The sequence below is a fragment of the Cygnus olor genome, chromosome 1 (assembly GCF_009769625.2).
Source record: "Cygnus olor isolate bCygOlo1 chromosome 1, bCygOlo1.pri.v2, whole genome shotgun sequence".
In the NCBI taxonomy this organism is placed as follows: domain Eukaryota; kingdom Metazoa; phylum Chordata; class Aves; order Anseriformes; family Anatidae; genus Cygnus; species Cygnus olor.
This window is the reverse complement of record NC_049169.1, coordinates 94,599,991-94,621,399: the sequence shown is the minus strand read 5'-3', so window position 1 is coordinate 94,621,399 and position 21,409 is coordinate 94,599,991. Positions and strand designations below refer to the sequence as shown.

The 21,409-nt window shown below is 47.6% G+C and overlaps 2 long non-coding RNA genes across 3 annotated transcripts in view; one reads left to right on the top strand and one right to left on the bottom strand.

Annotated features, from left to right (window-relative positions):
• Positions 1-254: 254 nt before the first annotated feature.
• LOC121076130 overlaps positions 255-21,409 on the bottom strand; it is a 71,857-nt gene continuing 50,702 nt past the window's right edge. Inside the window, exons 5-6 of one of the 2 annotated variants that reach the window (XR_005823341.1) lie at positions 5,925-6,066; positions 255-3,847 (exon numbers count right to left, since the gene is read on the bottom strand). This is a non-coding gene — a long non-coding RNA (uncharacterized LOC121076130). The remainder of the gene's footprint in view (positions 3,848-5,924; positions 6,067-21,409) is intronic. The other variant, XR_005823342.1, reaches the window with a different exon arrangement.
• Positions 3,857-21,409, top strand: part of LOC121076137 — a 44,255-nt gene continuing 26,702 nt past the window's right edge. The window contains exons 1-2 of the long non-coding RNA XR_005823344.1: positions 3,857-5,733; positions 7,899-9,518. This is a non-coding gene — a long non-coding RNA (uncharacterized LOC121076137). The remainder of the gene's footprint in view (positions 5,734-7,898; positions 9,519-21,409) is intronic.

Genomic DNA, 21,409 nt, shown 5'->3' with positions numbered 1-21,409 from the left:
CGCGCGCGGGGCGGCGGCGAGGACAGCCCTGCGCCTTCCTCCTCCTCCTCCTCCTCCTCCTCCTCCTCCTCCTCCTCTTCCTCCTCGTCCTCGTCCTCGTCCCCGTCCCGCCCGGCCCCGCCGGGCTCACGTGTACGGCGCCTGCCGAGCGCTGAACGCGAAAGCGGCGCCGCGCGGCACCTGCCGGAATGTTGTTGTTTTTTTTTCTTAATTTATGTTTTAAATTTTTTTTTTTTTTGAGGGCGTAGCCGCCCTCGCAAGGTGACCTTCAGGGAGGTGCACGCACGCCGCCGGCGGCCCGATGAGGGGGGGCTGCGGCACCCTGTGGGGGTCCCGGTGCTGCCCCGGCCCTGCAGCGCTGGGCGGCACCTTGTGGGGGGACCCCGGGAAGGGGAAAGGGACTCTGGTGCGGCCCTGGGACCTGCATTCGTGATGGAAGTTCACCAGCGTGCCCCGGTCCCACAGTGTCACGACAGGACTGAGTCACACGTGAACCTCGGCTGCACGCTGCTGTACCCTATTGGGATTTATTTAATACTGAACTTCCTCCTGGTCACGATATGGCGCTCCGGGTATTTTCCTGCCTTTAAGCTACAGGCTTGCTCTGCCAGCCTTAACTCCAGACTTTCTTGTTGTTTTGGGAGGCTAGACAAATGCACGCCAGCCACCCCACTGTCCCCAGGGGAACAGCCCCAACATGGCGCCCATCTCCAGGTGCCCCATGGCTGCCGCCCACAGCCAGCCCCTGAAGCAACCTGCACAGGCAGGGCCTTGGTCTTTGGTCAGGACCAAGGCTTTTTTGGGCCTTGGTCTGCCTGGGCAGGGTACCTCAAGGTGATTGCACCCTGCAAGGCAGAACACGGCCTCCCCAGGCCTAGGCACGCAGCCAGACTCCTCAAAGCCTCATGGGGTTAGGAAGAGGAGTGTCACACAGGAGTCAGTGCACCTGGGGGCAATGTTTGCTGAACACTCTGTGGTACATTACGTGTGAGCAGAGGGAGCCAGCCAGGTGTGCCCCAGGGATTTCCATCCTGGGTTTGGGGAATCGGCCCTCAACGGTATTTGTGCAATGGAAAATGGCTGATCAAACGGCTGAGGACAAATGGCCTCTCTCTTCTCCATCGTGTCTGGTCAGAGCTGGTCTTTAAAGAGACCTGCTGATGGTGGGCGATAATGAGAGCAAACACAGATAGCAATCTGATACCCAAGTGAACATCATCTGCGGTGTAGGGAGGATGTATCAGTTACAAGTTCAGAAGGCTGTGCTTACAATCAGGCCAATAAATAGATGAGCACCACAGGAGGAACAAGCGCTCAGTTTTAACACCCAGCACCATTGCTGCTGTAGCCAATGAGGCTGTGTCTCAGCCGCTGGGCCACCAGGCCTGCCTGCTCATTTGGGAGCCAAACCTGCTCTCCTTCTGATGCCCTGGGTGCTGTTTTTGCCTCGGCCCCCTACCCTACGAAAACAGCACGTTGGGAATCGTGTGCAGGTGTGCGGTGTGGTCACCCAAACACAAAGCCCGCTCTTTAGCCTACCTCATGGATGCTGTGTCCGGCTTTACCCTCAGGTCAGGACCCATCTCATCCAGTCTGCTGAGTAAAACCCCTCACAAGCTGATTCAGGGCAGGTGGAACAGCAGCAGTTAACGCAGCCCTCCCTGCCCTCTGTGCAGGCAATGGGGTCACCCAAAATGAAACTGGCATCAGATATTTGGGCAGGTTCATGATGATGTCCAAATCAGAGAAGAGAATGGGACTGCACGCTCTCCCACAGTGTTATTTCCTAAGGCCACAGAAAGTGAGTTTGGAGAAAGCAACTAGAATGAATGATCTGAAAAACCTGAGCAGTCGTATCATGATTACAGACTAAATGGCTACCCAGAAACACGATCTTCCTCTGAGCGTGTTCTCACTCTCGCTACGGGAGCTGGTGGTGCCTGTGGAAGCCAAGCTGCAGGAGCTCCTGGCTTCATCACTGTTTGTTTAAGGATCACCAGGAAACTCTCTCCTCTTCCCGCAAACGTCTCTATTACTGTACAAATACGCAGATAAGTTGGGTTGGCAGTGCCAGTGGTACCAAATCCCTGTAACTGCGCAGGCTGGGGCATGCAGGATCTGGAATGGGCAAAAGGCATTTCATGAGGTTTGCACAGCACTTCTGCAAACCCTTTTACACATCCGCAGTCCCATGGATGCTCGGGACATGCACTTTGCTTAACGTTGGCAAATTGTCCTCTCAGAATCAGCAGAACTAATAGGCAATGGGGTGCCATATTTTATTCAAATTTACCATTTGTTCGGCTGCTCAGATATCAATCAGGCCGTCTCTAAGGCTACCACTATATGATCTGATTTTTTAAGGTGATAAGATCCTAAGGCAACTTTCGAAACTGCCAAGAACAAAATGTGCAAAGATATCTGTGTTCAGATTAACTGCAGGAGGAAGGACAGGGCTGGGGAAAGCTGTGCATTGGCACCAAGGAAAGAACAACATGCGAATGGACTTTGTTAGGGGGTTATCTCACCGCCCTTAGGAGCTGGTGGATGAGGAGCTCTCTGGTTTTCTCCAGTGGGTTTGGGCACAGCCATCTAATGACGAGATCCCAGCTTCCTTTGGGTCGCCTGCTTTACAGGAGACCCAAAGAAAGCACCTCAGGCAGGCAGAGGTGTCTCACTGCAGTGCAGGAGGAGCACACAATTACTTTTGATGCAGCAGCAAGAGAGAAGAGCACAATGTAGAGCAAAGCCAAGCCATGATTTATCCACCTTGGTGACTTGGGAAATGAGACTGTGCAGCTGATGGTGACCAGCAGAAAATTTGGGTAATGTGTGATCTAGAAACATCTCTGAAGGCAGCTGCGGACTATGCTGTGACATGCAGTGGAGGAAGGGGAGAGGATTGCTGTGGGGAGGGACTCTCACCGGCTGCGGGACCGAGTGCTAATTATAAGATGACAGAAGTGTGCAAAATGGCCTTAAGTAGTTACTATTCATGGGCTGCCGCTGCAAACAAACGGGGCTGGGCCTCCTCGGGCTGGCATGCCTGGGAGCTGGAAAAGGGCAGCTGCTCAAGAGCTTGGCACCAAGCCTGCATCACACACAACAGGTGAGAGGGGGCGAGGAACAAAACTGGTGGCTAGAGCTGCTGCAGCCCTGCAGCACAAGGCCTGTCCTCTGTCGCAGACGAAAAGTAAGAGGCTGCGTGGCACACAGGCATTTTACACCCCTCTGGGAGCTGCAAGGGGCCTTGAAGGGGACAGGAGCAACCCTCAGTGTCCCCGCAAGGGGAATGCCAGCATGTGGTCCCGTCACAGCTTCCCAGTCCCACAGGGCACTCTGCCTGAGGCCTGCCCTCTGATTTTCTGCTTTGGAGGTTCAGGGGAAACCCAGGAGCTGCTGTACGTTACATCATCTCAAGTGGGGTCTGTAGTGTCCCAAAACACGGTATGGCAAAAATAGCTTTCCAGTCTTCTTCCTTCTCCTCCTTGTCCCCCACAGATATGGGGTCACAAGAGATTAGGCTTATAGACATATGTGGCTGGTCCTCTGAGCGTGACAAGTGCATTTGAACGGATTTATCACATGGAGCTATGCAAGCTGAGGTAACTAAGTTCAAAACATTGTGAACTGGTAAGCCCTGAGAAAATAAATATATACAGAATATAAATATATAAGTATATAAGTATATATATTATATATAAATAAATATATATGGAACTGACCTCCAAAATCCAGCCATGGGGCCAGTGTTCTTTTCTCTAATACAAGCTTGATGGTTGTGTAACATCACTTGTGGGGGTGCCTGCACAGCTCACCCTTGGCAAAATGACATGGACAACAGCTGCTAAGATTGAAAAGTCAGTGTAAACACCATGCATGAATGGGAAACCCAAAACTGTCTGAGGAAGCATTTACCCCAAACTGATCTTGCTGCAGGGGGAAACAACCATCAGACCTCAACTGATCATGCTAAAGAGGACAACCACCATCAGCTGGATTAAGTGGTAACCAGGGAATGACAAAGAGAATTTTGAAACAAAGAAGGCATCAATCTGAAAAGATGTACAAAAGAAGCACAAAAATTTGTTAAGGGAGTAAATTTGTAAGACCTCATTTGTAAGACCAAAATTTGTAAGACCTCAGAGCAGGAACAGAGCAGCAGTGAAAACCCAATCTAGCACTGACAGCGGTCACCCTGCTGGCATCACACCTCTGCCCAGACCCAGTGCAGCAGCCTCCTGTCTGTGGGACTGCTGGTGACCTGCTGGGGTGCCTTTCCACTAGTGGGTGCGTTAGGTGGTTGTAGGGAGCAGCATGGGCACCCCTAAAGCAGGAGTGGCCACAACCCCAGCAGGAGCAGGTTGTAAGCAGGGGAACCCACGTTCCCAGAAGTGACCCCCTTTGCTGGAAAGGGAGGGGTGGGTGTCTGTGTGTCTGGTATGAAAACTTCTGGAGATTAGTTATAGAAGCATGCCGAGGAGCTTGTAGGTATTTATTAGTGTCTTCTAATTGTCTAACACTGTGGTTTAACTGTTGTGTTGCTGACATTGGTCCTGAACGTATAGTTCACTGATTGTCGGTTAATTACACATTCTTCAATCAATACACCACTTCAGCCCTGATTTGGTTTAACCAAAAAAAAAAAAAAAGGTTGTTTTTTATTATTTTTTTTAAAAAGGTTTTCCCCAGTCTTGACAGGAGAAGGCCTGTATGCTCAGTCATTGAGAAAGCATTCACTTCATGGTGAACTAGAGACGGAGCAGGGCACTGGATGGTTTCTAGGGTGGACTGGCTGGCAGGAAGGTGGAGACAGAAAAGGGGGATGCGTGACAGACAGTGTGCTGTGTGCCTGGTGTTTGATAACCGGGGTAAATACCGCTGGTGGACAGTATAGAGTTGCCCTGGCTGAGCACACCCACCAGCAGTGAAACTTGCCAGCTATCAACATAGTTCTGGTGGAAGCAACGGCAACTTGTTAAGGCAGCAGTAGTCAAACCATATTGTCAGACTTTCTCTTTTTGGCTGATGAGGGGAAAATTACCCTAATCTCACTGAAGATAATATGAAAATAATTTCCTGCAGGAAATCCATCCTGTTTTCACACAGGGAAGAAGCATTACCCAGGAACTAGCTATGAAGTTGGCAAGAACAGCACAGTTCTGTGCCAATGGGCACCCGGAGCCCTTACTGGAGCAGCAGCCAGCTTTCTGGTACCCGGCCACCAAGCTCTGGCAACAACACGAGCTCTTGATGCAGCCAGCATCTGCACGGCTGGGGGAGATAAGGAGCCTGCATCTGCATGGGACTGATTCAGCTTCACCCCTGCTGTTTGACACAAAATGGCTCCTATCGGATATAGCAGCAATATGCACCATTAAAACAGGTCACCATTAGTTTTCTGTCTTGGCAGCAAGACTGTAAGGCTTCAGTCTGTGCTTGCTCCTGACCGTGGTTTGTAAGGGGTTTCCAGTGGTAGGTTGTATTTGGGCACCAGCCTGCTCAGCTGCCCCAGTTAGACCTCTGCTGTCTCCAGGGCCGGCGCGTCTGGGACTCCCAGCACTAAACCAAGTCAAAGAACGAGAACTAAACAAACTCCAAAACTATTTTGAGGCCTGCTCTAATACTCTTTAAGAAGACAAACAAGATCAGAGTGGAAAACATTTCTATCTTTAGCCATCAGGAGCAAGACTTATCTGAGCAACTCCACACAGAAGCTGGCAATGGGAATGGGTAAGTTAGGGTTTGACTTGTTCCTAAACATCTTGTTTTAATTGTTCTGTCAGGGCCACAGTGGGATTTGCAGTGCCTGCCAGATGCCTTTCTCTTTCTTCTCACAGGAGGTCTTTTCCCTAAAACAACTCACAAATGTCTATGATGATTTTAAAGGTTACTCCAGTGTTGTCCACACTAGAAGTCCTTACCGTATGAAGGTAGATCACCCTACAAACTGGGAAGCCTGTTGTCCTCTGTCGGCTCCTTGTTGGTCTTTGCTTTGGTTTGGGTTGTCTGGTATGACTGCAGTGTCCTGAGATGACCAGCACTGCCGAATGGCTGCACCCTGACCTGAAACAAAATAAAGAAATACATGAAGACATTTTGACTGGAGAATCTCTCATGCAGATGTCTTCATTCCCCTGGCATAAGTTCAGTGCTGTGGTAACCACACTGGAGTCTGAAATCATGTTTTCTCTTTTAACTGGTCCTGCATGGACTACAGCACCTCACACAGCCTCATTTCTGGTTGAGAAAGGCCCCACATGAGAGCCATTAGCATGCAGGCCAATGGAGGCAGACACACACCTACTAACAGGATTTTAAAACCCGCTGAAGTTTTTCTCATTATAATCAGTGTGAATTAAGGGCCTGACCTGTGCGGTGCATTTGAAAAGCCAGATGGGCTGCAGTTTGTATATTTAGATGCTTGTGTACCTTGGAAAATCTGGTTTTAATTTCCATGGTTCAGCCTCTCTGCTCAAATAGGCAGGCTACCTTTGCCATGGATATTTGCACCAGACCCATGACAAAACTGATCAGTTCTGCAAAGGCACAATGGGAGCTGGGCACTTGTGACACTGGTGTCTACAGATCCCTCAGGTGTTCTTCAGGAACGATCGGTTCTTGCTGAATATGAAACCACAGGTTACGAGAGGGAAGTGAACACCATAAGCAAACCACTCCATCACGTCTGGTCTAAAAATGCGACAGGTAGAGGAGAACAGCACATGTGATACCACTGCTCTTATTTACATGAAGCAAATCTTTTTCTGTTATTTAAACACTATTTATCGGTTGAATAACACAAACCCTTGCAGCATATAATTGTGACAAGACAAGGACCCCAAGACGTAGAGTTTTGAGTTGCACTATTTTCTCACTGGAAACACTCCCAAAATACCAACATGCACATCTACTCTGCTCCGTGTTACAGTATTCCCCAGGCTAGCAGAATCAGGGACTGAATAGAAATTCCCCTTTCTCCCCACCCCTATTTCCTTTTGAAAAAGTAGTTTCTACTGATAATCAAAGATTAGCTATTATCCCCTGATGTTCAAAGCACTTCACAAATGAACACTCAATACATAAACAGCCCTGGCTAAACAGTTTTATTACAAGCTAGTTTTGTCAATTTCAAGAACATAAGACTGTCCACACCTGGAGCACACCAAGGGGCCATTTAATCCAATCTGCCTTCTCAGCTGTGGCCAGTAGCAAATAATTCAGAAAAAAGACTAAGAACAGGGCAAGTGCAGAGTGACCAATGAGACCTCCCAGGTGCCAGCAGCCTGCTGCCTTGGGATTTCCCCAGCCAGGGAGTACACTGACAGCTAAGGAAACTGGGTGTAGTCCCAAACCTAATCTGTCTCTCATTTAGGAGAAGCAGCTTGTATCCAGCACGTTGCACCTCACCCTCCAGCTCAGCAGTGGGACTGCAGCTTCTGCAAGTTCATCTGAGTAAACCTTAGAGGCCGGTAATTGCGTAGAGATGAGGACAGGTCTCGTAGTTACGTATGTGAGGAGCTATAACCTGCACTGGGCTTTGCGCTGTTACTTGCCATCGTGGTTCTGGTAAGAGGGTTTAAAGGTGTCTCTGGTGTCACTACGTAAACCACCATCAGTTTCAGGGGGCCCAGAGATCAGCCTTCCCATGGGGTGAGCAGCACAAAGTGCACCATAGACTTCAGTGGCCATGTGTTAGATGCATGAGGTACCTAGCTATGTCTTCACCTTACTATCATTGTGGTGTTTGAGCCATCACCTACATGTCAACACCACCAAAGAGCATACGAGCTTATAGCATAAGAGTTTGCAAAGAGCTCTGAATCTCCCACTTTGAGTTTTCTCCTCTGAACACAGTCACAAAGCACATACAAATTACTCCGCTTTTTGTTTTTCAGCTGAGATGACCAACTGAGGTGGCCTGCTCATCACCCGTGGTGACCCAATGACTCACAGTCCTTCCTCGCTGCACCATGAGAAGAGACTAGCCACACAGAATGACGCACTCTGCTAGGCACATACTTAATTTATAAGTGCTAATTAATTGAATAATGGGTTGGTTAGCAAGGCCCCTGGTCTACACTGTATTCAAAACACCATCTGGAAAACGGCTGGTGAGGTTAGCAAGATGGATGCTCAGTTAAATCTGATACCTTTGTAAGAGAATCTGTCCCAGAATAACTGATGAGACGGTATTTAACGATGACGATGTGTATTTGTTCTCCAGGAGAACTTATGTGAGATAGCAAACGTTTGGTCATTGGGATGGTGATCAGTGTGCTTCATTCCTGTGACAAACAGTGGAATGAATTTCCTGTTTTAAATGGAAAGTAAACAGTCTACTCAAAGCACTTTAAATGTCATCAGTCTCTTAGAAAGTGCACATTAGTAGGTTGTGACTCTGAAAGCAGTTTAGCTCTTCAGTGTAACTTGTGCCTCCACCTAGGTCCACTGGATGCACACAGCTGAGAACAGCCATCTTTACACCGATAGCCTTGTTCCAGGTCAGGGAGTTTCTGACTTGCCTCTGAATTGAAAGGCTGAAGCACTGGACAGATATTGCTGTTTCAGTTCTTCCACATTTATCTCAGGGATCAAGTTTCCAGGAATCTGCTGCAGTTGAGTTCCCATAACAAAATACCATAGGAGAAGTCACCCACATCAGGTGCTCACAACAGGCCTGCAAATCCTTCTCTCCCTTCTTAGCTTCAAAGCACACTGAAGAGTAGATGCACAGATATTGTTATGGCCCGTTTTCTAACAAGTGGGTACATGGCGGCACGTGGAAAGCTGGTGGCAGAAGAAAGAGCAGAATGGGCATTTTGCTGCCTTGGGTATGGCTTCAGGCAGGTGACGGCACCATCCTTGGTAGGTGGCAGGCACCAGAGAGGGGTGCAGCTGGTAACCTCGCACAGAGCCATGTGCAGCTGCCCAAAGCCTGCATCTGCTGGGCCCTGAGAGAGAACAATGCACGTCTTGCCTCATGTATGGGTTTGACTGCATGGAGATACACCGGAAAGCTAATCTGAATGAACTTTTGCAAGCTAACAAAACATTAAAAAACTTAATTAAATCACATTAAAGCCCCACGTGGGCATTTTGACTTGGATTTAAAGGTGTGCTTATTCTCTGCAGTATACTTCACTTCCAAAGCAAGTTGAAGAACATTTAATTTAGTCCACCCTAATTCTTACTGAAGGTGTCCACTATAATGCAGTTGATTCACCTACGTGAAATTCATGCTTTTAGTTCACTGAGATGACTTTTTCCTGAGCTTTCTTCTGTAAAGAATCCCTTCCAGAGAGAGAAGAAGGGACTTGTTTAGGATCATCCCAAAGAAGCTCCAGGAGCAGAAGCTGGGGAGCCCAGACATACACAAGCACTTAGGGAAGCAGCTTTTCTCTCCACCACCTTTCTGTCACTGCTGGAAATGTTTTCTGTGGATCTAGCCCTACTGTACTCTTTATCTACCCCTACCACAATCATGCTTTGCTGCAGACCTGAACAGCAGAAGCAAGGTAGGATGAGCAAGCTAGCAGGTGTCCTGTCTGACTGCAAGCAACACCGTACAGAAAATTCATGAAAATGCCACCATCCTTCAAGACTGCAAAGTCTGTGGATCATTTATTCTGCCCTTTCAGCATAACACAGACAGTATAATTTCATTCCATTACTTCTTCAGTCAGCCTGATAGCTTATCTTTGACTGAAGCACGAAGTCAGGTATTTGCTGCAGTCAGATTGTTCCAGGCATTTTGTTGGATGCATGTTTTCCATTGAAACCAATTTTCCTTTTAGTAAACTACTTTTTTAGATTTTCCCCTCTGACATATATGCCTTTCTCTGCAAATCCATAGTCACTGTATTCTTGGGATTGCACCTTTGATGTGTAGCAGCTTAAAAAAAAAAAAAAAGAGAGAGAGAGAGAGAACAGAAACCCATTGCTTTCCAGGGGTCTGAAATTATTAAATCATCATGAATGAAATTTTCTCCGAACTGTAAACACCTCTCTGATGACATCACTGCTATATCTAGGTTCTTGAGGACGTACAGTAGCTCCATTTGTCCACCCCCTACGTCAGCAATGCTGCTGGAACAGGAACACCAAAGACTTGGAGCTTTATAGGCACTGCGAAGCTCAGGCACTCTACAGGAGCCAAAAGGAGAGCCTGGCAGGCAGATTCAAGGCAGCTCTGAAACCCATGAATTTAGTCTCCTCCCTACCCCAATGGTGGTGTGAGGTTGGGCAGTGCAGAGAGACTCAAATACACAGAGGAATAAAGCATAAAAATGAGGAAGACAGAAATATATAGGATTGCCTCTGTAGAGTAGATAATTCACTCCTATAAATATTTTAATCTTACCGGACTAGACTTAACAACACAACATCAGCATCTTGGGACAGCATCTTGGGACCATCAGTAATACTCAGAATTTATGTATGAATTTTACCAGTGCTGGGTGTTAACACAATCAAGAAGCACCATTGCTTACGTTTTCCTAAGGCAGAAACTGAGAGATGGTAAAAAGTGACCTTAGTGTTTTCTAGGGAACTGGGGGCAATGCCCAGAAGTCAAATGATAATTACTGTATGTTTGGCACTCTGATTTACACACCTATCTGGCCAGAGCTCATGGGGTCCACAGCAGAGCTGAGTGCAGTGGTTAGGTAGAGAACTGTGGACAAGATCCTCTCTAACAACGGTCATAGAAACCCATCCATCCCACCCTCTCTATTACCAGGAACTCTTGGGCCCAGACCTTTACTCAAGCTTCCAGTCTGCTTTGTGGAAAACTACAGAGCTCCAACAAAGCCCTGTTGAAACAACGTCGGAGCTGTCATTAACCTGTCAGGGACTTATGCCCAGACCTTTATTATAGTACCCTTACGTGAAGCTGAATAAAACATAGGATATTCAACTGAGTCCTTGACAAATGCATTACGTTTGCCTAATTTTCTCATTTGCCACAGAAAGGAGTTGGAATTATTCTTTCTGAGCAAATGAGTTTTAGCTTTTCTCATTACCTTTTAATAATCTCTAGTGCACAGAATGAGAGGAAGGGTCTTTTGGCAATTTTGGCTGAAAGTAAAATGATTAAAGGTTAAAACTGAGCGTATGAGGGATTTAACCACCGTTGCAGAGAAGTTTCCAGCCTGCTTCAGCTAGTCTTGACTGCATGAGGAGTTTAAAAGCAGCAAAAAAATTACAAGAGACAGAGAAATCTTTATCCAGGTAGTAGAATGGGCTGTTCAGGTGATTCACATAGGTTGATCTAATGTAAATAACCAACTTAAAAATGAAGGGTTTATCCATACATAGCTGTCACTTTCAGCCTCTGTTAAGTCAGCATATATCACTCCAGTGAGTTAACTTTACGGCAACATTAGAGCTGTGAAGTCTTATATGTTTTAAGGCAAATAGAGGGATGTATTATATTGAGTGGGGCATCCCACATACGTGAATCTGTCATCTGACCTAAAGGAGTATCCAGTCTCTCCAAACCATTGCAACTTCCACTGCACAGTGCCCTGCATGTTGGAATTGAAAGAAGCTCAGGTGAACAAACTCCAAGCATGCGGCTGCAGTATCTTGCTGATTAAAAATACTAAATCAGAGGCAGGTCAGAAGCCTCTTGCACACCCTCCTCAAGCCTAGACTTTGTAATAGATGCATACCATTCCTAGGAGTTCCACCAAGGTCATCAGACTACTACCTAGGCTGGGTAGTTGCCAGAACCATGCAGGCTGAGTCACTGCCCAGCTGGACTGTATACCTTGCCATCTTTGCACTGCATGATCCTTGAAGGTCTTTTCCAACCCAGATGAATCTATGGGTCTATGAGCTGTTTGAGGTGGGACTTGCCAGTACAGCAGTACAAGCCACAGCTAAGAGCACTGACAGAACGCATCCCCCAGAAGGAAACCAGTTATTCAGACAAAAATGCTTTTTTTGCTGACATAACTGTGTCAACATCAGGGCTTTCACAAGCTTTGTTTTTTTTCACACTCCTATCCAGCACAGCTTCACCAGCAAAACTGTGAAATGTAGGCCAAATGCTCTGAGACAGCTAATCCTGTTTACTTATATAAGAGCAATCAAAGATGTATGGTTGATCACAGGTAGCAAACGTTGCAACATACAATAGCTCACAGGAGAAGGAAGCAGAACACACTCCATTTTGCAGTGTTTTCAGGGAAGCAGGGAAGCATTTGCTTGTGCACCATGCAGAGCGTGGGCAGGGCTTCAGGAACTTGAAGGTCACCCCGGCACACCTCCACACAGCATCGCCTGCCTCGCCCTGCTCTGCAGCTATGGGACACTGGCCCAGAGGACACCAGTTGTGACAGAGGCACGTGTACGAGGTGCACAGAGAGTGGGAGGAAGGAGCAGACCCAGTGCAAGCTGTCAGCAAGGCAGTCTTTCTGCATGGGGGCACGCACTGGCCCCCAGACCGCTCTTTGTGGCACCGTGGATGAAAAGACAGACTTAACGCAGGTGATGCTGCATGTAGTGTATATCCTATGGCAGACGACCTGTAATTCTTTGTCTGTACAACGTTAGAAAGCGGGGGTGGTGTTTTTAAAGATATTTTCTATACTGGAGCTAAGAATGGCAGGTTTCACAGTGAAGCTGTTGTTCAATTAAATGTGATTCAATGTGTTTGCAGATCTGACTGAGACAGGGAAGTAATAAAACAAAGATACTAAAACTTATCAGTAACTCTTGCCATTTCTTAATGACATTTCTACTCTATGCCTTTGACCCTCTGATAATTCTACTTCATTCTCTGCTGCTGTAACATTTAGAAAATAACTGGAAACTTTATGCCAGTTGCTAGCTTATCATGTTTGCTTTACGACAGCCCAAGACAAAGGCCAATATATCATAAAATAAAAGTCCAACTCCATATTTAGACTCCTGAGTAGATGCCTTGAATTTCAAATGAGCAGAGATTTGCTCTCTCACTGCTTTTAATAGAAACTCAAGAGTTCCTGAAAAATCAAGTCTTTTATCAAACTGTCAGATATGGACTCAGGAACATAGCTTTTTAATGCAAATCAGAGGCACAGGCCTTCAGCGAGTGCTGTGTCATTAGTACAGCTATTGGAGGGTGGGGACTCCTTAGTATAGGAAGGGACCTCAAGCAGATACTTGTGCTTCTGCTTTCAAATGTCTTCAGGGACAGTTTTCCATGCTGTTGGGCTGGCTTAGCTGCAGGGGCTGTACCTACCGCTGGAGATTGTTGGCCTACCTACCAGGCAGAGCAGCAAGGGGGCGGGTTGCCTTGCTGCCTTCCCTCTTCCATGCGGGGTCTGTGGGGCAGGAACACCTCCCAGGTGGAAGCCACGAGTTCTGGGAATGTGCCTCCAACAAGGCTGCGGCTGAAGGACTCTTCTGGCTGCACCTGCTCAGCGAGCGAGCGTAGGCACGCTCCTACACCCCTGCTTTGCATGGGCAGCGCTTTCACTTCTGAGGCGAGAGGAGAGCTAAATCAATGGCAGACCAATCTGGGCTATTGTAATGGAACTGAAGCTTGGGGTTATATTGGTATGGCCTTAGTTAAGTGAAAAACAACCTCCCCTTGACACATACAGGTAACCACAACAGTTGCATAGGCATACAACTGTAGATCAGGCACTTAGCCTAAAATGTTTCTTGGTGACTGAAAGAAAGGTGGGAAAATAGGCAGTAGCCTAAAAGCATAGTGCAAACTTTTATAGATCAGCACTTCACCCCCCATGAAAATTAACAACGCACACCTTGCTTTGGCCATCTTCTTCTTTGTGGAGCAGTCCTCTCCACCCAGCACACTGAACATGCCTGGTAATCCTGCTGCAATATTGGTTATTACACGTTAAGCTCTGTTTTACCAAGGAATTTGTCCCAAGCTGTAACATGGACTGGACTTGCGTATACAGGCGAGGCAAAAACATGCAGTAACATGGTTAACAAAGAATTGCACTGTAACATGACTCCTTGGCAGAGATCTGCCTTCGTAAATGCCATTTGGGGCTTGATAGATGGAGGGAAAGGTTTTAATGCCGCTGCATTGTGCTACTGCTATCAACCTTGACAGATCCCACCGTGATTCCTTAGTGTTTTGCCTGAACCACTGTGCCCTCTTACCATGTGATACTAGCCATAGTCCTGTCTCCGGGGGCAGGAAACCCCATAGGTAACTCCCTGAGGAATACCAACAGGAAGCCCAGGTCTAATTCCTGGTTCTGCCTCAAGATTTTCTCACCATTGCTTAGGAAACCAAAAAGGCAACATCTCTGTGCCTCCATTTCTCTTCTGTGAAGCAGGCAGGGCTAACTGCAGTTTTTAAGCCCCAGAAACATGAGGTGAATGCAAGGGAAGCTGTGAGGTGCTCAGGTGGGGCAGTACCAGAGACCACCACGGCTCACGGAACTGTGAACCCTGTGGACAGTGCCCAGGGACAGAACCAGGATGAGCTTCTCCCCTGACGCGCAGGGCAGGTGGCCGCAACTGAAGGTCACCCTGCCTGTGGAAGACCTCCTGCGAGAGGTGAGGGAAATGCAGACATTGTCTCTTCCAGCTCACCCAGGCCCTGACCTAGGAGGCCAGCAGAGCAGATGGCTGACCAGAGCCTCTGGCCAGCTGGTCAGGGCCTCACCTTGGAGGGGACTCTCCACCTCCCTCCATCCACAAGCCTCTTTGCATCAGGATCACAAAATGCCTTGGCCCAGCACAGCTGCAGAGCCCAACACCAGCTCCCAGCTCCCCTCCCTTGCTGGGAAGAAGCAGCTTCTCAAGACTTCCCTGAACAACCATACAGCGTGTTACAGAACAGCTTGTTCTACCTCGAGCCACACGGTTATTTCATCTTGTGGTGGGCCTTGGGGGAGCTACTTTATCACCAGCTGCAGCAGGGCTGAGCTGTTTCCTATTGTTGATTAAGGAAACAAAAGTCTCCAGTCAGAGATTTTCCTGAAGACCTTGGGTGAAGCTCTTCCCCTTTGATTGCTCTTCACTGCCTTGCTTTGCCAAGCCTTGTTAAGGCTTCTCCATTGTTCTTCGTGTGCTGTCAGTCAATCACAATTGCCTGTACACACTGGCAAGCTTTGCAAAGACGAATATGCAATTGAGATCCTTAATTAACGCCATGTAACATTCAGATATATTCACTGGGGAAGGGACATGTGAAAAGAATCAAGCAAGAAACCTAGCAGAGTGGGGGAAGGGGGTGGACCCCTTCCAAGGATTTTATCTGCAGAAAGATCTAATTAAGCTAGAATAATATGCAAGCTCGCTTTAAAAGAAAATGAACATCAAGACAAGCTGAAGCTAACAACCAGCTGTCTCCTCTTTGAGAGTTAAACGCATTAGCTCCAGAGGCAGAAAAGAAAGAGAAAAATAGGCTTAGGATTTGTGTACCTTAAAACACGTGAAATCTACACCCACTGGTATAACACTGCAAATCTTCCACCTCATTTGCATCACACGGGCAGGTCTATTCACTGAAAGGGAATGTCCCTCGATTTGCCACTTAAAAACATAGGCTTTGCTGCCTGCTGTTGACAAACCTAGTCCTGCCCTTCCAGGCACCAATGGCACTTCCTCTCCAGCGTAGCACAGCCCAGCCCAGGCTTCCTCTCCTGGCTTTGCTGCCTGGGGGATGGCTGAGACCCCACGCTGAAGGCAGGGTGACCAAGAGGTAGGTTATTCTGGATCTGGGACTGAGGGGAGATGATGCCACAGTGGTGACAGAGACCTCACAGTGAAGAGAAATAGTTTAAACTATCAGATAAAAAAATAAAGCAGGCTTTAGATAGCAGTGATTTCAAATGCATCTGTGAGTTCAGCACCTAAGTGATCTTCCCATGGAGCTGGAAACTTCATTCCTCTAGGGTGTGTCTACACTAGAAGGGGTTTTTCAGCATATATATATTGCTAGAGCCATGACAAAAATATTTCAGTAATAGAGATGCCATTCATACCACTGAAGGAGCTATTTTCTCAGCTACCTAAACAGACTAAGCTGTACATTTTTTTTTTTGCAAGCATAAATGAAATCATGTTAGGGCCAGCACTGATATGAGTTGGATGTATATTCTCCCAACTAGTGCAGCCAGGCCGTACAGCAAAAATTTTCAACATGCACATAATCAACTAACCCACATGCACATTATCAGTACCACCATTATACTTTACCAAGTTACTAAAGGAAAAACAAACCTGGGAAAAACAAACCTAGGAAAATGCATTCAGTCCAGTATAAGAAGTCGTACAGCTCTGCTGAAGAGCCAACAGTAGTAACTCAAATTCTCCCCCACTTTATTTTACTTTTCCATTCATTGGTCTGTCCTCAGATGTCAATACCTTGAGGATGGCAATGGTTTCTTTATGGCTGGAAAGATTCTACCTCTGTCTGAGCTTTACCAGAAAATAAATTTCCACCCATGAACTAAAAACATCATGAAATCACAATCAAACCTGCGTACGCTGCAAGACAACGGAGAACCTGAGCAGCCCTCAAAATACAAACCAATGCAAAGTGCTTGGATTCCCCAGCAGTGGCTTTTCAGGAACGCACAGATTTATTCCCAGGGAGATATAGGGTTGTTAGTCCAGATGAAGACACAGATCAAAGAGCTTTCCCTCATTGCTGTAGTTGTCTATTAAACAGACACATAAAACATTACATTATTATAGACAGACTTGCTCAAATGTTTGCTCTCCCCTCTTCCTTGGTTGAAAGGTGGAAGTTAAGGTGTTTCTATAGTCCAGGATTCAAGATTGTTTTTGCTTAAATGTAGAGCAAATCAAAGGATTGATCTAGTTTTTCAGCAGACCTACTGTCTTTCGAAGACAAAGCATATAGTGCTGTGATATGACCCAGACAATTTCCTTGCCCTTGGAAACTCCATTTGAACCCTCTTGGGTCTGGCTGAGATTTAACCACTCTTGACAACTTTCCAGCCCATTCACTTGGGCAATGCACTGAGAATTCAACAGCAAAGCAGGGAGTAAAAATTGCCAAATGCCCTCGTTCAGACCTGCTCTAATTCACAGCCTGATCTACCAGATTCATTTAGTGGAGGGCAGTGGGAATGGACTGGTCACTACCCACCAGAATATATATAGATAAAAATGAGATTAAAAATACAGAGATGTGAGGTCTTAATTATACTGCAAAAAGGAGAGTGCAACCACTAAAGCCAAGCAGGTTTTGAGTACAAGGCTGAGCACTCCAAGTGCTGGAAGGTTCTTACATAGAAAATGAATTAAAGGACAAGCAGGATAACAATGTATTATTGTACACTTTATATGCACATGTATAAGGCTGGTGTTATTATTTAAAAAAGGGCAAATAGCCTATGAAGAAAATAAACAGCTACACAGCAAGACCTAGACTCATAACTGACTCATCAAGACATTTACCTCCCCTCCAGTTATATTTGGGAGAAATTGTTTGAAATTTCTTGAGATTTTTATTGTGGTTTCCCAAGCTCTCCTAATGGGTCATATTTTAGCTGCAATGTAGTGTCTCTAGCCTTCTATTTAAGTAATACTTTGTTTTGGTGAAGAGAACAAACACGGCCTGAGAACAGACTGCAACCTCTTCCAGTCAAATTCACAAATGTAATTCTATGGCTTTTGTCTCCTCCTGCAGTCTGCTGCTGACAAAATATATTATTATATATGTGATTATTAAGGCAATCATAAAACATGACATATTGTTTGATTTTGTTACTAAACCAATAAAGATCCCCTCTCTGATTGGCAAATACCATCTTTGTCTACACTACATCTTTGTCAGTCCCGACTGGCAAAACACGTCTTCCTCATCAGTGGCATACCAGGATACTTCATCCTGGGTTTTACCCTTATACTCAGGAATGTTTGACATGACTATAAATAATTCAGCCCTGACACATAGTTTTTCAAAGGCTCAGTCTCAGTTATAATGCAGGATAAAGCAAAATGCCTGGCAGGAAGCAGGGAGGATGAGAACCATGCTTTAGCCATTTTCTTTACCTGAGTGACTTTACAATGAAGATGGCACTTCTGAGGCCACATCTTTGTGGGAAAATGCACCCAGCTGAGAAGCTGGAACAGGCAGAACCAGTGGAAAATCCCCGGTACAACACACAGCCCCTGATGGGAGAGCCAGTGCCAAACAGTTAACACATTCCTGGCCTAAAGAAATTTCCTTTCCACAAGTCCTGGCTTGCTGACGGCAGGGTGATCTGAGACAACATGCTTACAGGCCACCTCTCCCACTGGAATGCACTGAAAACAGGGGTTAAAAAACCTGTAGTAAGGGAGTGAGGAGATCACCTTCTCCAGGAGTACAAGCAGCATGTGAAGAAATTCAAAGAGGGAACCAAGGAGAAGTGTTTTTTTTTGTTGTTCTTGTCCACAGCATCAGGTCCTCGAGACAAAAGGAATTCAAAAAAGAAAAGCAAATAACCCAGTTTGGCTTTGCCCTTCCACTGTGATAGAAGTGAAGACGAAGTCTGAGTTCAAGGCTTAGGATTTGGTATTTCTGCTTGCTCCAATGAGGCTTCTTCGGTTTAATGGTGAACTCCAGAGCAGGAATCTCCTGCTGAAGCCTTGATTGGCAAAAGAAAGTGGCTACCCGTCCTTGCCTAATGCTCTTTGCATCGTTTCATGCCAGTCCTCAGAGCAGGAGGAGCAGAAAAAGCTGTTCAGGATAGGATCACACATCTCTGGCCCCCTGCACGGCTGGACTGTCCAGCCCTACTTGCACATTGCCACGACACAAAGCACTCAGCCAACGTGCTCCGCTGTGCTGACTGCTGTGTGTTTAACCCAATCCCTGTCAGCCAGGCAGAAATGCCCAGCGGCGAAGTGTGGCTGCTGCTGGAGACCACGGCCATTTACAGCAACATCACCTTTCCTTCTGGAGTTCAAGGAGAAAATGCTGCAGAACAGGACTTCCCCCTTGGCTTTTTCCGCTACCCCTCAGGGCAACAACTTGGGACAACAAAAGAGTGCAGTGAGAGTCATTTTTCTACAAGGACACTGCTGCCCTGCAAAGCAGGATCGTGCACAGCTGGAGGCTGATGTAAAACGCTTCCATCCTTCCGCTCGGCCTTGTGGAGGCACCTAAAGCCCCACGGCCACGCTGCTGCCCGGCCAGTCGCCCAGGCTGCCCCACTGCCAGGCCCAAGGCTGGCACGTGCTCTTTCCCACTGGTGCCAATGCCCCGCTGGCTTTCCACCGCCCACGTGGCAACACGGGGCCCGTGGTCAGTGGGAGCCTGCTCCCTCACCCGCATGGCCCTTCTCTGCCTGGGCAAGGAGCCCAAGTAGGTACAAGGTGCCGGTACGCAGTGGCTGCTGTGCCCCGAGGAGGCCCAGAGGAGGAATCCGCTCTGGTGCGGGCAGCCCGCTATGCTGACCAAACCAGTTACACCAGCACCGCCGTCCTCCCAGCCCCCATGCTGGGCTGGTGGGGACATGGTGAGGCCTCCAGGCAGATGAGGGGTGAGGATGGGACCTGTGGAGCTGCTACGGCTGCCGCTTCATGGGTGCTCGCCACAGGGCCCCTTGACCCACGTGGTTTGGGGCCAGCCATTCCAGCCGCTGGTTAACATTTCAGGTTAAAGTTGTGGCATAAGCAAGGCTTTAAATGCACCTGTCCACAGCATAGTTAAGCAAGGGCCATCTAAGGAAACAAATGTGAAGCTTTCCAAAGGGCCTTAACTATTTGTGTGCTTCCCTTTTTCCACAATAAATACTGTTTTGAACCCCTGTCTGTAATAGCCTTTTGCCATCTTTCAGCGCTGGAGACCTTTCTTAAGATCCAGTGAAATTTCCCATGTCTCCTGCCTAGCTCCCTCTGAGCTTCTCTCTCTAATGTAACAGAAAGCCTGTCCCTTCCTTTCCTGCACATCCCCATTCCATATGCTGGGATCACACACTCATCTCAATTTTCCTGTCCATTTATTTTGCTATCTCTGTCCCATCTTTTCCTCTGTCCCATCTTCTCCTCATTCCCTGTTCTACTGCTCTTCTTCCTCATTTTTCCCAGTTCCAGGGAAGGCAAAGCAGAGATTTCTGCTGCAGACTTGGTGGAGCTGGGACAGACATGCTTCTGGGTAGGGACAAGGTCAAGAGAGAGGAAAGGAGACACAAAGTCTGACAGAGCAGGCATTTTTTTTTCCAGGGCAGGCTTTTCTGAGGGCTAACACAGCAGGTAGGTGGAAAGCAAATGGTTCTCAGAGAAGCAACCAGTGTTTCACAAAAGGTGAGAAGGAGCAAGCACAAGCGGGCCAGATGTGAGGCTCCAAGCCCTCCTGTACGTCCCAGTCTTTCCTCCGCTCCTGCTTGTTATTCTGCCAGTGCAAGCCCCAGACTGGCTCCTCAGGCTGCGAGACATCTGGCTTATGCTAAGGAGTGGACTTTTCATAAAATGCCAACATACTTCACTCATCCTTACAACACGTGTGGCAACACTGCCTCGACGATGCACCTGCCTCGGCCTGCAGCTCACCTCTGATCAGCCCTTGTGTAAGCGCCTTCTGGAAAACCCAAAGCATTCTTCCTTGTGAAGCTGGCAGGGGACCGAAACCGGGTCAGGTCGTGAATGCGGATCACCGCTTCAGAGGGCAGTGTGCGAGCAGCTGCCCGAGCCGCTCTGATGCTCCCCCTTTCCTCCCCATGCCCCGCTGAGCTGCGCTCCTGCAGTGTCCCAAGCTCTCCCAGGCGGCCAGGTGAGGGCTGTGCACCTTGGGCAGAAGGTCTCGGTGCAGGTGAGCTTACTCTTGACGTGATTCAGGTTACAATGGAACAGAAGCAAAAGCCTCACTTGCTACCTGGGAGCTGCAGCCAGGCAGCCCAGGCTGCTCGTGAGGCAGACTGTGCAAGCATGGCAGATGAAACACGCTCCCAAGCTGTAACTTGTTGCAACACCGCTGGGGTTATAACCTAAATCCATGGGCACGCATTGTGAAAACCAGGCAACGAAAAATGGTGAGAAATCAAACTGTGTGTGAGTGTCTGGGTGGCTCCTGTGTGCTGTAATAGCCTCTTCACCTCCCTGTGCTACTCCCGTTGACCTTGACTTCAGCGAGAAGGCCGCCAGCGTAAATCAAACACAGACTAGCAGTGCTTAGCTGTCAAATTCCAGCTGGTGACTGCTGGCACACTGAACAAAATGAGTCTTAGGCCTCAGGGGTTCATATCTTGGTTGCAACGGACCCAAATCAGCTGCTCAGTTATGGGGCTAAGATCTGAACAGGCAACTGAGACTGCTCTAACCCAAGAGAAAGGACAAGGATCTAGGAGGCTTTGGCATAGCTGTTTGCCTTGCCACAGCCTGACACGTAACCTAGTGTTTAGCCCCCTCACCTCGCTTCACTGAATTTAGGGCAAGAGCTGTTTCAGCAGGGTACTGGGGGCTGGTACTCTGAAGC